This window comes from Bos javanicus, chromosome 25 (assembly GCF_032452875.1).
Source record: "Bos javanicus breed banteng chromosome 25, ARS-OSU_banteng_1.0, whole genome shotgun sequence".
Classification (NCBI taxonomy): Eukaryota; Metazoa; Chordata; class Mammalia; order Artiodactyla; family Bovidae; genus Bos; species Bos javanicus.
This window is the reverse complement of record NC_083892.1, coordinates 24,620,570-24,630,646: the sequence shown is the minus strand read 5'-3', so window position 1 is coordinate 24,630,646 and position 10,077 is coordinate 24,620,570. Positions and strand designations below refer to the sequence as shown.

General features: G+C 52.3%; 1 long non-coding RNA gene across 1 annotated transcript; it reads right to left on the bottom strand.

The window, feature by feature from the left end:
- Positions 1-8,194: 8,194 nt before the first annotated feature.
- Positions 8,195-9,324, bottom strand: LOC133237985 (uncharacterized). The gene is made up of 2 exons (XR_009733425.1): positions 8,833-9,324; positions 8,195-8,504 (listed from the first exon to the last, which is right to left on the bottom strand). It is a non-coding gene; the product is annotated as an uncharacterized LOC133237985 (long non-coding RNA).
- Positions 9,325-10,077: the final 753 nt, after the last annotated feature.

Below are 10,077 nucleotides of genomic sequence, written 5' to 3'. Positions count from 1 at the left end.
GTTCCTCATTAAACTTTCCCTGGCCTCCCCAAGCAAGTCCCTCTATTGTTCTTTATGTCACATCCTGATTTATGGACCTTATGGCTTTTGTCGGAGAAGGCAACGGCACCCCACTCCAGTACTCTTGCTTGGAAAATCCCATGGATGGAGGAGCCTCTTAGGCTGCAATCCATGTGGTCGCTAAGAGTCGGACACGACTGAGCGACTTCACTTTCACTTTTTACTTTCATGCGTTGGAGAAGGAAATGGCAACCCACTCCAGTGTTCTTGCCTGGAGAATCCCAGGGACGGGGGCGCCTGGTGGGCTGCTGTCTGTGGGGTCACACAGAGTAGGACTCGACTGAAGTGACTTAGCATAGCATAGCATAGCAAAGCATGGCTTTTGTTACAATTTGTGATTATGTTTATGTATTGGTTATTCCCATACATTCCCTCTGCTGCAGTGTCAACCTTGTGAGGGCAGAAATTTTGATTTCTTATTTTCTGTTCTGTTCTGACACCCAGCATAATGCTGGCATATAATAGACGCTCCTGAGTCTTTACTGAGAGTGGACTGTGCACCCTCAGGTTTGTAGCATAACCATGTTGGGAGCTTTTTATAAACATGCGTTTGGATTTTTGAGCACAGTGACTCTCTCCCTTGATTGCTCATCACAGTGGTCTGACTTATCCCCACAGCCCTGCTTTCCCCACCAGGGACTGGCTGGGAAGGGACAGCTTGGTGGCTTAGTGGTGATGCCAGAGAAAGTAGCACGGTAGAAGCCGACTCTTGAAGGAAACAGGGATAAATCTAGCTTTAGGGGACTGGCAGGGGGCGGGCAGGGTCACGCACTGAACAGCTAGGCTCAAGACTGGCTTTGTCCTTTTGTGAACGCGAAACGATACTGCCCCCATTGCTGGGGATTAATGGTGAGCCTATTGACACTCATATTTCGTTTGATTCACATCCTACCTGCCCCGGGTATGCTGCACTCTGGACCTGAAGAACTGGAGGGACACCTGGGGGCATGTCCAGGAAAAAGGGCAGAGAGCGCACCAGTGACGAGAGTGCTGTTCCTCTCTAGCCTAGGTAGCTTCAGCTTCAGTACCAGCAGATACAGCGAGACCCCGTGAATAGCTGAGGCTCCGCTCAGCATCCTCCTCCTGGAAGGCTCTGTTGGTCACTCGGGGGGTCTCGAGAAGGCATCAGGCCAGAGCTGGCCCACCCAGGTGCTATTTCTGGGCACCTTCCAGAGATGCTGGTACTCGAGGCTCCAAGAGAGCCATACACACCTGAGCTCACAGCCCCAGTGCCACGGCGCGTCAGGGGAGAAGTGGGTGACGGCTGTTTTCTCCACGGCCTCCTTTCTCATCCTGGCGACCAGGTACCAGACTGCCTCTCCGGTTTCCAGTCTCCACTGCTGTTTGCCCGGTGGAACCCTTCTCTCACCCAAATGCACAATCCAGTGTCTTTCTGCCAGATCCCCCTTTCCCTCATTATCTTAGTTTCTTCACACAGCTGCGGGTACCCTAGGACCTTCACCTGACTCTTGAGTCCCCGCTGAGGCTCAGAGAGGAAGCCTGATTACAATCATGTTACATGTGTGTCCTGGAGACCGGTGTCTGGCCTTCCCTGGTGTGACAAAGACAAAGCTATATGTTCACCAAACCATCTCATTCCTCTCCCAGGCATTTAGAAAATGTAGGCTTCCGATCTCCTCACATCTGTTGGGGCCAAGAGAAGATGGGCAGGAGCGATGACCAGAGGATATTAATGTGCATCCTTTTCCTTCTTCCCTGTCGGCAGGGATCTTGGAAGCCACTTGCTGGAGACGGCAGACGGCAGTGCCCGCAGTGGATGGAACCTGGGTGCCTGAACGATCATGCAGAGAACCTTGCCCTCATCCGAACGCACCTGTGATGTGAGCAAGCTGTAGGCTATTTTTGGACTAAGCCTCCGAGACCAGGGGGAGGGGTGGTTATTTGTTCCATAGACTGATATCAATATATCACATGCTTGGATGCCCCTGAGGTGTTTCACTGGCTTGGCTTTACCTCTGAAGGTTTCTGCAGTGGGCCCTGGGGCTGCTTCCCTGCCCCACCACGTCCCCTCAGCAACCCAGCAGCCAAGTGCCCGGATGGGGAAGCTGTGCTCTCTCAGACTGGGAGGTTGGGAAAGAAGGTCACCAGAGAGAGCTTCACCAGCCCAGGAAACGGCCCAGCAGCCGTGGGCCTCCCACCTGACTATTTATCCCTAAAATTCAGACTATGGTGTTGGAGAAGACTCTTGAGAGTCCCTTGGACTGCAAGGAGATCAAACCAGTCAATCCTAAAGGAAATCAACCCTGAACATTTATTGGAAGGAGTGATGCTGAAGCTAAAGTTCCAATACTTTGGCCACCTGATGCGAAGAGCCAATTCTGGAAAAGACCCTGATGCTGGGAAAGATTGAAGGCAGGAGGAGAAGAGGGCGACAGAGAACGAGATGGTTGCCATTTCCTCCTCCAGGGTATCTTCCCGACCCAGGGATCAAACCCAGTCTCCTGCAACCAAATAAATAAAAATAAATATTAAGAAAAAACCAGTGAGAGAGTGAGCTGGGAGTAGACCGCACAATGCAAGGTGAACAGCCTGGTTGCTCTGCTCCACAGGGGCTCTGGCCAGAGGAAAGGCCTCAAACCCAGAGTGATCTGAGGTTCCAACTCTGTGTCTATCACCTGGGGGACGTGGTGTGGCCAACTTAACCTCTGGACCTCAGCTTCCACATCTGGGAAATGGAGCAACAGCACTGATGATGCTGCTGCCTGAGGGATGCTCTGAGGGCTGATAGGAAACACCAGGGCAAGTGTGCTCTGTAGGCTCCACGGCCTCACCATGCTGCCCAACCCTTATGGAGCCTCTGCTTTAAGACAGAACATAGGTGTATGCATGAAAAAGAAGTGTGTACACTGGCATATACATATGTATACATGAATACGTGTGTATATGTGAATACATACATAAAATATGTGTATGTATATATGTAAAAGGGCTTCCCTGGGGGCTCAGTTGGTAATGAATCCACTTGCAAGGCAGGAGCTGCAGGAGACACAGGTTCGATCCCTGGGTGGGGAAGATCCCCTGGAGGAGGAAATGGCAACCCACTCCAGTATTCTTGCCTGGGAAATCCCATGGACAGAGGAGCCTGGTAGGCTACAGTCTATAGGGTCACAAGAGTTGGACACAACTTAGCAACTAAACGATCCCCCCCCACCATGTATGCAAAGACATACATAAGTATACATGAATACATGCATAGTATAATCCATGTGTGTATGATACATGAGTAAATGTGAACATGTATATAAGTATTTTCATGCACACAGACACACAAATGTACTTCTTATGTGATTTTTTATTTATTTTTGGCCGCGCTGGCTCTTCATTGCTACAGACAGGCTTCCTCTAGTTGCGGGGAGCGGGGGCTCCTCTCTGGTTGCGCTGCACGGGTTTCTCACTGTGGTGGCTTCTCTTGTGGAGCGTGGATTCTAAAGCATGGGCTCGGTAGTTGTGGTGCACAGGCTTAGCTGCCCTGCAGCATGTGAGATCTTCCTGGACCAGGGATCAAACCTGTGCCCCCTGCATTGGCAGGTGGATTCTTAACCACTGGACCACCAGGGAAGTCCTAAACACACTTTTCTAAAACCACAAATCCCTCTGGCCTTCGGCATCCCTGGGGCATCCAAGATTGTCCACATGGAGCATCCTCATCCGGGCGCCTCCCCTGAGATCCTCTGGTGTCTTCCCAGCATCCGGCCATCGGGGCGAGGACTGGCATTCACTCACTTTAGAGCATCCCTGATCAGCTAGTGTGATCACTGGGCCGCACGGTGAGCGTTTCGCTTGGAGCCAGACCCCAGTGCACACCTGGGGAAAACACGGAGCTCTCTGTGCTGGGGCTGGAGCTGTGGGAGGGACCGTGTGTGGGGGCTGAGCTGGACATTGGCATGAATATCTCAGTCAGTCTCCTTTCATCCTCTCTCTGCCCCAAAGCCCAGGTCCTGGCTACCTAATTTGGTCACCAGGCAGGTCTTGTCCTGGTGAGAGGCATACCCGTGGGTCAGGAATGGTGGGTTCCTCCCTACTCAGGAGCGCTTGCCACTGGAGCTTAAACAAGTGGTCTCCAAGGATGGACTTGGGGCCCTGGCAGCAGGACCTGGGATTCTATAGCTCCTCCCAGGATCAAGTCAAAGACAACAGCTCAACCAGGGCCTGGAGTGCGATTGGTTCAAGGGAGCGAGGTAATTCTTCCTCCGGGTGGCCCCATGATTGATTTTCTCCCCACTTTTTACATTACTTAAGGCATAAAAAAGGAACGATAAAGCGGATATCTGTGTGCTCATCCCTCAATTCAAGAAATAAGACTCTGTTGATATAGCCTAAAACCCATTTACCCCTCCCCCTGACATCTCCCCGTGGCAATCCTGAATCTGATGCACGTCTTTATACTTGAAGTATAAAAGGAAAAGGACGTATTCCCATTCCATGTGTGGAATCGTTTTGCATGCTATTAATCTTGATATAAGTGGCATTCTTTATATATCCTTCTATAACTTGCTTATGTTCAACATTATATTTGTGAGATTCATCTGTTGTTCTGTGTGTAGCCAAGCTCATTTTCACTGTGCTAAGGGTATTCATCCTATTGATGAATGTCATGATTCATCCATTCTCTCGATGAGTGGCTAGGTTACTTTTCCTTCTCTCCCCCTCTGTGATAAACATCCCTTTAAGTGTCTCTTTCCCACGACCTTTCCCCCGAGGATTGACGAGAAGGGTCCTCCCAAACGGACTATGAAAACTTCCACTTGTTTTAATTATGTATGGAGCAGCTACGTCTCCCCCATCCCCTGGGGCTCATCTTCTTCTACCACGAGGTTCAGCTTAGGGATGGGATAAACCACAGAATTTTCTGTTGCCTACCTTATCTGGTCCTTATTTGGTTAACATGGCCTTTTCAAAATGTTCGGCTCTGGCTGGAGAGTTGACTCACTTGGGTGGGGGGCGGCAGGAGCCAGGTGGCTGAAAGGGGGTGAGCCTCTCTGAAGGGTGAGTGCTGCCTGGAGGGACCCACTCTTTCTGCTCAGGGCGTGTCACCCAGCTTCCTGTGAGCTGGGGCAAAGCGCCTGCCTCACTTTTTTTCACTGTGGATGCACTGGGGGATGGGAAGGGAGGACGGAGGAGACTGGGGATGGAGCTGAGTATCCCTAGGCCCAGCGTGGGAACCGTACCACAGAGTCACGGAGCTGTTGAGTCAGTGTGTGAAGCTGATGTCTGAGTTCCAATCCACTTCCCAGCTGTGCGATCTGGAGCATGTTACCTAGCTTTTCTGTCTCAGTTTGGGTTCTTTCAAAAGCACACTTTAAGGCATGACTCGGGTACCAGTCGTTTTGGAGGTGGTTCCAAGAAACCCCAGTGAAGAGATGGGCGGTAAGACAGGGAAGGAAGGAAAGAAGCCGGTGAAGGCTTGTTTATGGAGAATGTGGCCAGTCAGCCTGGGGTTCAGTGATGCTGGGGCCTCGCAGAGGCTGGGACATTTACCTACTGGCTCTGGGCCCCACTGGGGCATCTACTGCCTTTTCCATTTCTCCGGAGCTGGCTGAGCAAGCCTCTGAGGTGCCAGAGAAAGCCTGGAGGCAGAGGCAGTGGGAGGGGAGAGGGATGGGGAGGGATGGGGAGGGAAGGGGAGGGAAGAGAGGAGGGCCAGGGAGGAGGGCAAGGTGGAGAGGAGAGGCGGAGATGCTGTGCTTGGGTGCGTCCACTGCTCCATCTGTCAGCTCTCATGTCCAGCAGAGGCTGACCCCTGGGGGTCAAGAAGGGAGGTGGGGGCATCCATGGAGTCTGCCAGCGTGGCCTCGCCCACAGATGGGGTCAGGGATTATTCCTCTAGGCTATAGAAGGATTCCACGGGGCCAGGCCAGCCTGCAGTCAGTCTTCTTTACTAAACGCTAAGTATCGAAAACCTGCCTCGTGCTCCCCCCAGGTTGTGGTGAAGATGGACTGATGAAACAGCAGCTCAGAGAGATGATAAAAAATGGCCTCTGGCTGTAAAACCCCCAGGTGGCAGGGCCACCATCCAGACCCGAGGTTGTCTCGGGAAACGTCAGGTCTCATACCCGGGGGGCTTCACTACATTCGGCCCAGAGCGGTTAACATCTGCCATCCCCACCCCCGGAGCTGGATGTCAGGGGGCTGTTTGTGTTGTCAGCCTCCATCAGGCCACAAGTACAGACCAGGTTGGGTCTCAGGAGAGGACCGGGTGTAGGGGGACCAGAGGCCCTGCAGGGAGAGGGTGCTGAGCACAGAACACAAGAGCCTATGCGGGTGTTAGTGTCTTGGCTCAGCGTGTGATCGAGAGGGCTGCTGTGGGACCCTCCATTTTAAAGGGGAACAGGGCTGAGCAAACTGGGGTGCATTGATCTTCCTGACCTGTGGTAAAGTCAAACACAGTCAAAATGATCCCTGAAAACCCACTCCATCCCTCCATCCATCAGACCTGCAGTGCCATGAAGAGATTCCTCCTCAGTGGTTCTTAGGCACACTCAGCTTGTGGGCCACCCGGTTAGAGCTCAGGGCTGGGGAGCCCCTTTTCCAAAGTCCTCAGGTGCCCAACCTTCGGTTCTGAATGCTTGCAAGTCCAGGGTGGTGGCTCCTGGGCGAGACTTTAGCCCAGGCTCTGCCTCCAGCCAGCTCTGTACCTGGGCAGGTTATCCAAGCCCCTGCCCCCCAGCCTCCTCCCCTGAGAAACAGGGCTGGGAACGGTCAGCTCTTGCCATCCTTCAGGTCAGGGGAGCCTGTGTTTTGTCATTGCTTTGTCCCCAGTACCTGGAAGAGGTTCACGTGTTCCCTAAAGCTTCACTGAATGAACAGGTGCAAAGTGCTTAGGGCCACACTGACGCTTGGAAAGCTGAGCAACTTTAATTACTATTATAATGCAGTTTTAGTATAAAGTCTCTCATCAACATAGGGCAAACCAGACTTGTTCACTTTTAGGGCGGATTAGATGAGAAAAATCCCAGGTGGTGCTAGTGGTAAAGAACCCACCTGCCAATACAGGAGACCTAAGAGACCAGGGTTCGATCCTTGTGTTGGGAAGATCCCCTGGAGAAGAGAATGGCAACCCACTCCAGCATTCTTGCTTGGAACATTCCATGGACAGAGGGGCCTGGCAGGCTACAGTCCATGGGGTCACAAAGAGCTGGACACGACTGAAGCACCTTAGCACAGACAGATGAGAAAATAGAGCGCCACTTTGCCCAGGGGCTGAGCCCTAAAGCTGGGAGGATGTTAGCTGCCCTGTTGGATGAGATTCTGGTCTGGGGCCAGGAAGGGTGTCAGGGCTGAGGAACCTTGGAGAAAGGCCCTTAGTTATTAAGTCCCAAGTTACAGATGCGGCTCAGTGAGCAGGAGATTTCCTAATGCTGTCTGGCTGTAAGCGGCAGAGCCAGGCTTCAACCCCATCCTCTGGTTCCTAGTCCAGGCTCACTCTGAGGGGCACCTGGGGAACTACAGGTTTGCAGATCGGGGACAGAGGTTCTCAGAAAGGAGAAACAGTGCCTGCCTGGACCATGGTGCCCATGGGTGGCAGAGCGTGAGGGAGGGGTCACTGGTGTCCCAGAAGGTGGGGTGCATGGTGAGAGGGGGTGCGGGGCCATGGCCTGGGGGGCCTTCCCTCCCAGGCACTCCAGGTTAAGCGATGCGACCCCAAGTGCCCTGGGCTCTGAAGCTCAGATTCCCCTTTTGTAAAGGGAAGTGATGCCTCCCTTCCTGGGCTTTTGGGTACAGGCGGGGAGCTCCCCAGAACTCCCAAGGGAGAAAACATCACCAGGGTGGGAGGGCAGCTCATCATCACTGGGTCTGCAGACTAGCCCTGGCTGCCTGCCCCATGGCTCCCTGGTGCCTCCCAGTGTACCCCCAGTGCCAGGTTGCCCTGATTGTATGAGCCTAGAGGAGAGAGTCCCAGGAGGGCAGGGCCGGCCCTAAGTGAGCACAGTAAGGGCCGCCCGCAGAATGTGGCCGCCGCTGATGCGTGATGGCCTTTTGAGCAAATTATTCCTCTACGATTGCAGAGAGGAGGAATTATTGGCAGAAAATGAGGATATAAAACCCCGTGGGAGCCTGGTACCTTTCGGGGGGCGCTGAGTGCCGAGCACCTGGAATCCTTCCAGCAGATTGGTTCATTTTTAATGGTCTAGGACTATAGCTCATCTGTTTAATTCAAATGAGGTGACATAATATCTTTCATTTGGACTTATCACCGCACGGCGCAGATGCAGCTCCCAGCATTCTCCGGGCAGGACTTTCTGTCATTAACGCACAATCCTTCTCTCTGGCCAAATTGAAAGTCCACAGGAAGGGCTGTAGCCTCGGAGAGGAGAGATCAACAGTGAATAGGTCACATCAGGTATTAAGGAATGAAAATGAATTCATTCTTTCCTCCGGTGAATAAGCAGCTGTACTTGGGTCTCTGTGATCCATGAAATAGGCTGTCAGGAAAATAGGAAATGGGCTGCATTTGAACTTCACCGATTAATTCTGCCCCGTCGCCCTGGAGATTGGTATCGCTGCCCAGGGCAGGGGCTGGGGGAGAAGGGGCGCCCACATGTATGGGGCACCCACTGTACGCCAGATGTATCTGGCTTTGTCAGTGCTGCAGGGTGGGGAGCATCGTAATCCCCATATTTCAGATGGGGACGATAAGGCTCAGAAAGATCCAGGGACTTGCTCCAGGTCGCTCAGTGCAGAACCCTGGGGCGGTTTGAGATGTGCAGCCTTATGGCCAAGAAATGGGCCCGAAGAACCTCAAAGCCTTACCTTCCTTCACCGGGGCTCAAAATATGAAGTGTCAGCTTTCTACCCCAGAGAAATACCCACTGTCACTGGATTGCGGTGAGGGTTAAATGAAGGAATAAACTTCAGGAGCTCAGCACAGGGCTCCGGGCAGTGTTAGGAACTTCTGCCTTTCCATCCTTCAGCTGACAGAGCGCCTGAGTGAAGCTTGGAAAGTAAGTGACTTAAGCGCCCAAGACCGAGGGCAAGTGACTGGTGGGGCTGAGGTCTGTCCCTTGGACTGGTCTGGGAGTCCCTGTTCTTTCTACCACGGTAGTGGTTTCATCACTCAGTCGTGTCTGACCCTTTGTGATCTCATGGACTGTATCCTCCCAGGCTCCTCTGTTCATGGGATTTCCCAGGCAAGAAGACTGGAGTGGGTTGCCATTTCCTTCTCCAGGGGATCTTTCTGACCCAGGGATCAAATCCATGTCTCTTGCTGAGTCACCTGGGAAGTTTCTACTAAACCAGGAACTAGAGAGGAGGAATTATTGGCAGAAAATGAGGGAGGCAGGTTGATAGTATTCCTTCCATTTACAAAAGGGGAAACTGAGCTCCAGTGCCCGGGGCACTTGGGGGGCACTTGGGGGCTGGGGGAGGATTTTGAGATGTTTACTATGGAATGTCCCCCTTCTCTGCTTTATTTGTCTCCATAACAACCTCCACCAGCCCTGTGTATTCGACTTGGTTGTTTTGTTTGTTGTTCGTCTCCCACCACCTGGGCATTTACTTGAGGAGGGGTTTTGACCAATTCATCACTGTGTCCCCAATGCCTAGAACCAGAGCTGGGACTGGCGTGAGGCAGGAGAGAGAGGTCCTGTAAGGACCTTAGGCTTAAGCCCTTAGATCCTGAATTTAGTTAAAATGTTGATATTTTGTTCATTATACATATATATTTGCATTCATTTTTAATTTTTAATAATATTGTATTAAAATATTGATTATCTTGTTGCCTGAGTGTTTTGGTCCCTCTCTCAAATTTTGCCCCTGAGCAGGAACAGAGATGGACTTGTGGACTCAGTAGGGGAAGGAGAGGATGGGACAAATTGAGAGAGTAGCACTGAGATATATGCATTACCATGTGTAAAAGAGGGTCTTCCCTGGTGGCTCAGACAGTAAAGCGTGTGTCTGCAATGCAGGAGACCTGGTGTAAAAGAGGGGACTGGTGGGAAGCTGCTGCACAGCACAGGGGGCTCAGCTTAGGGCTCTGTAATGACCCAAAGGGGACGA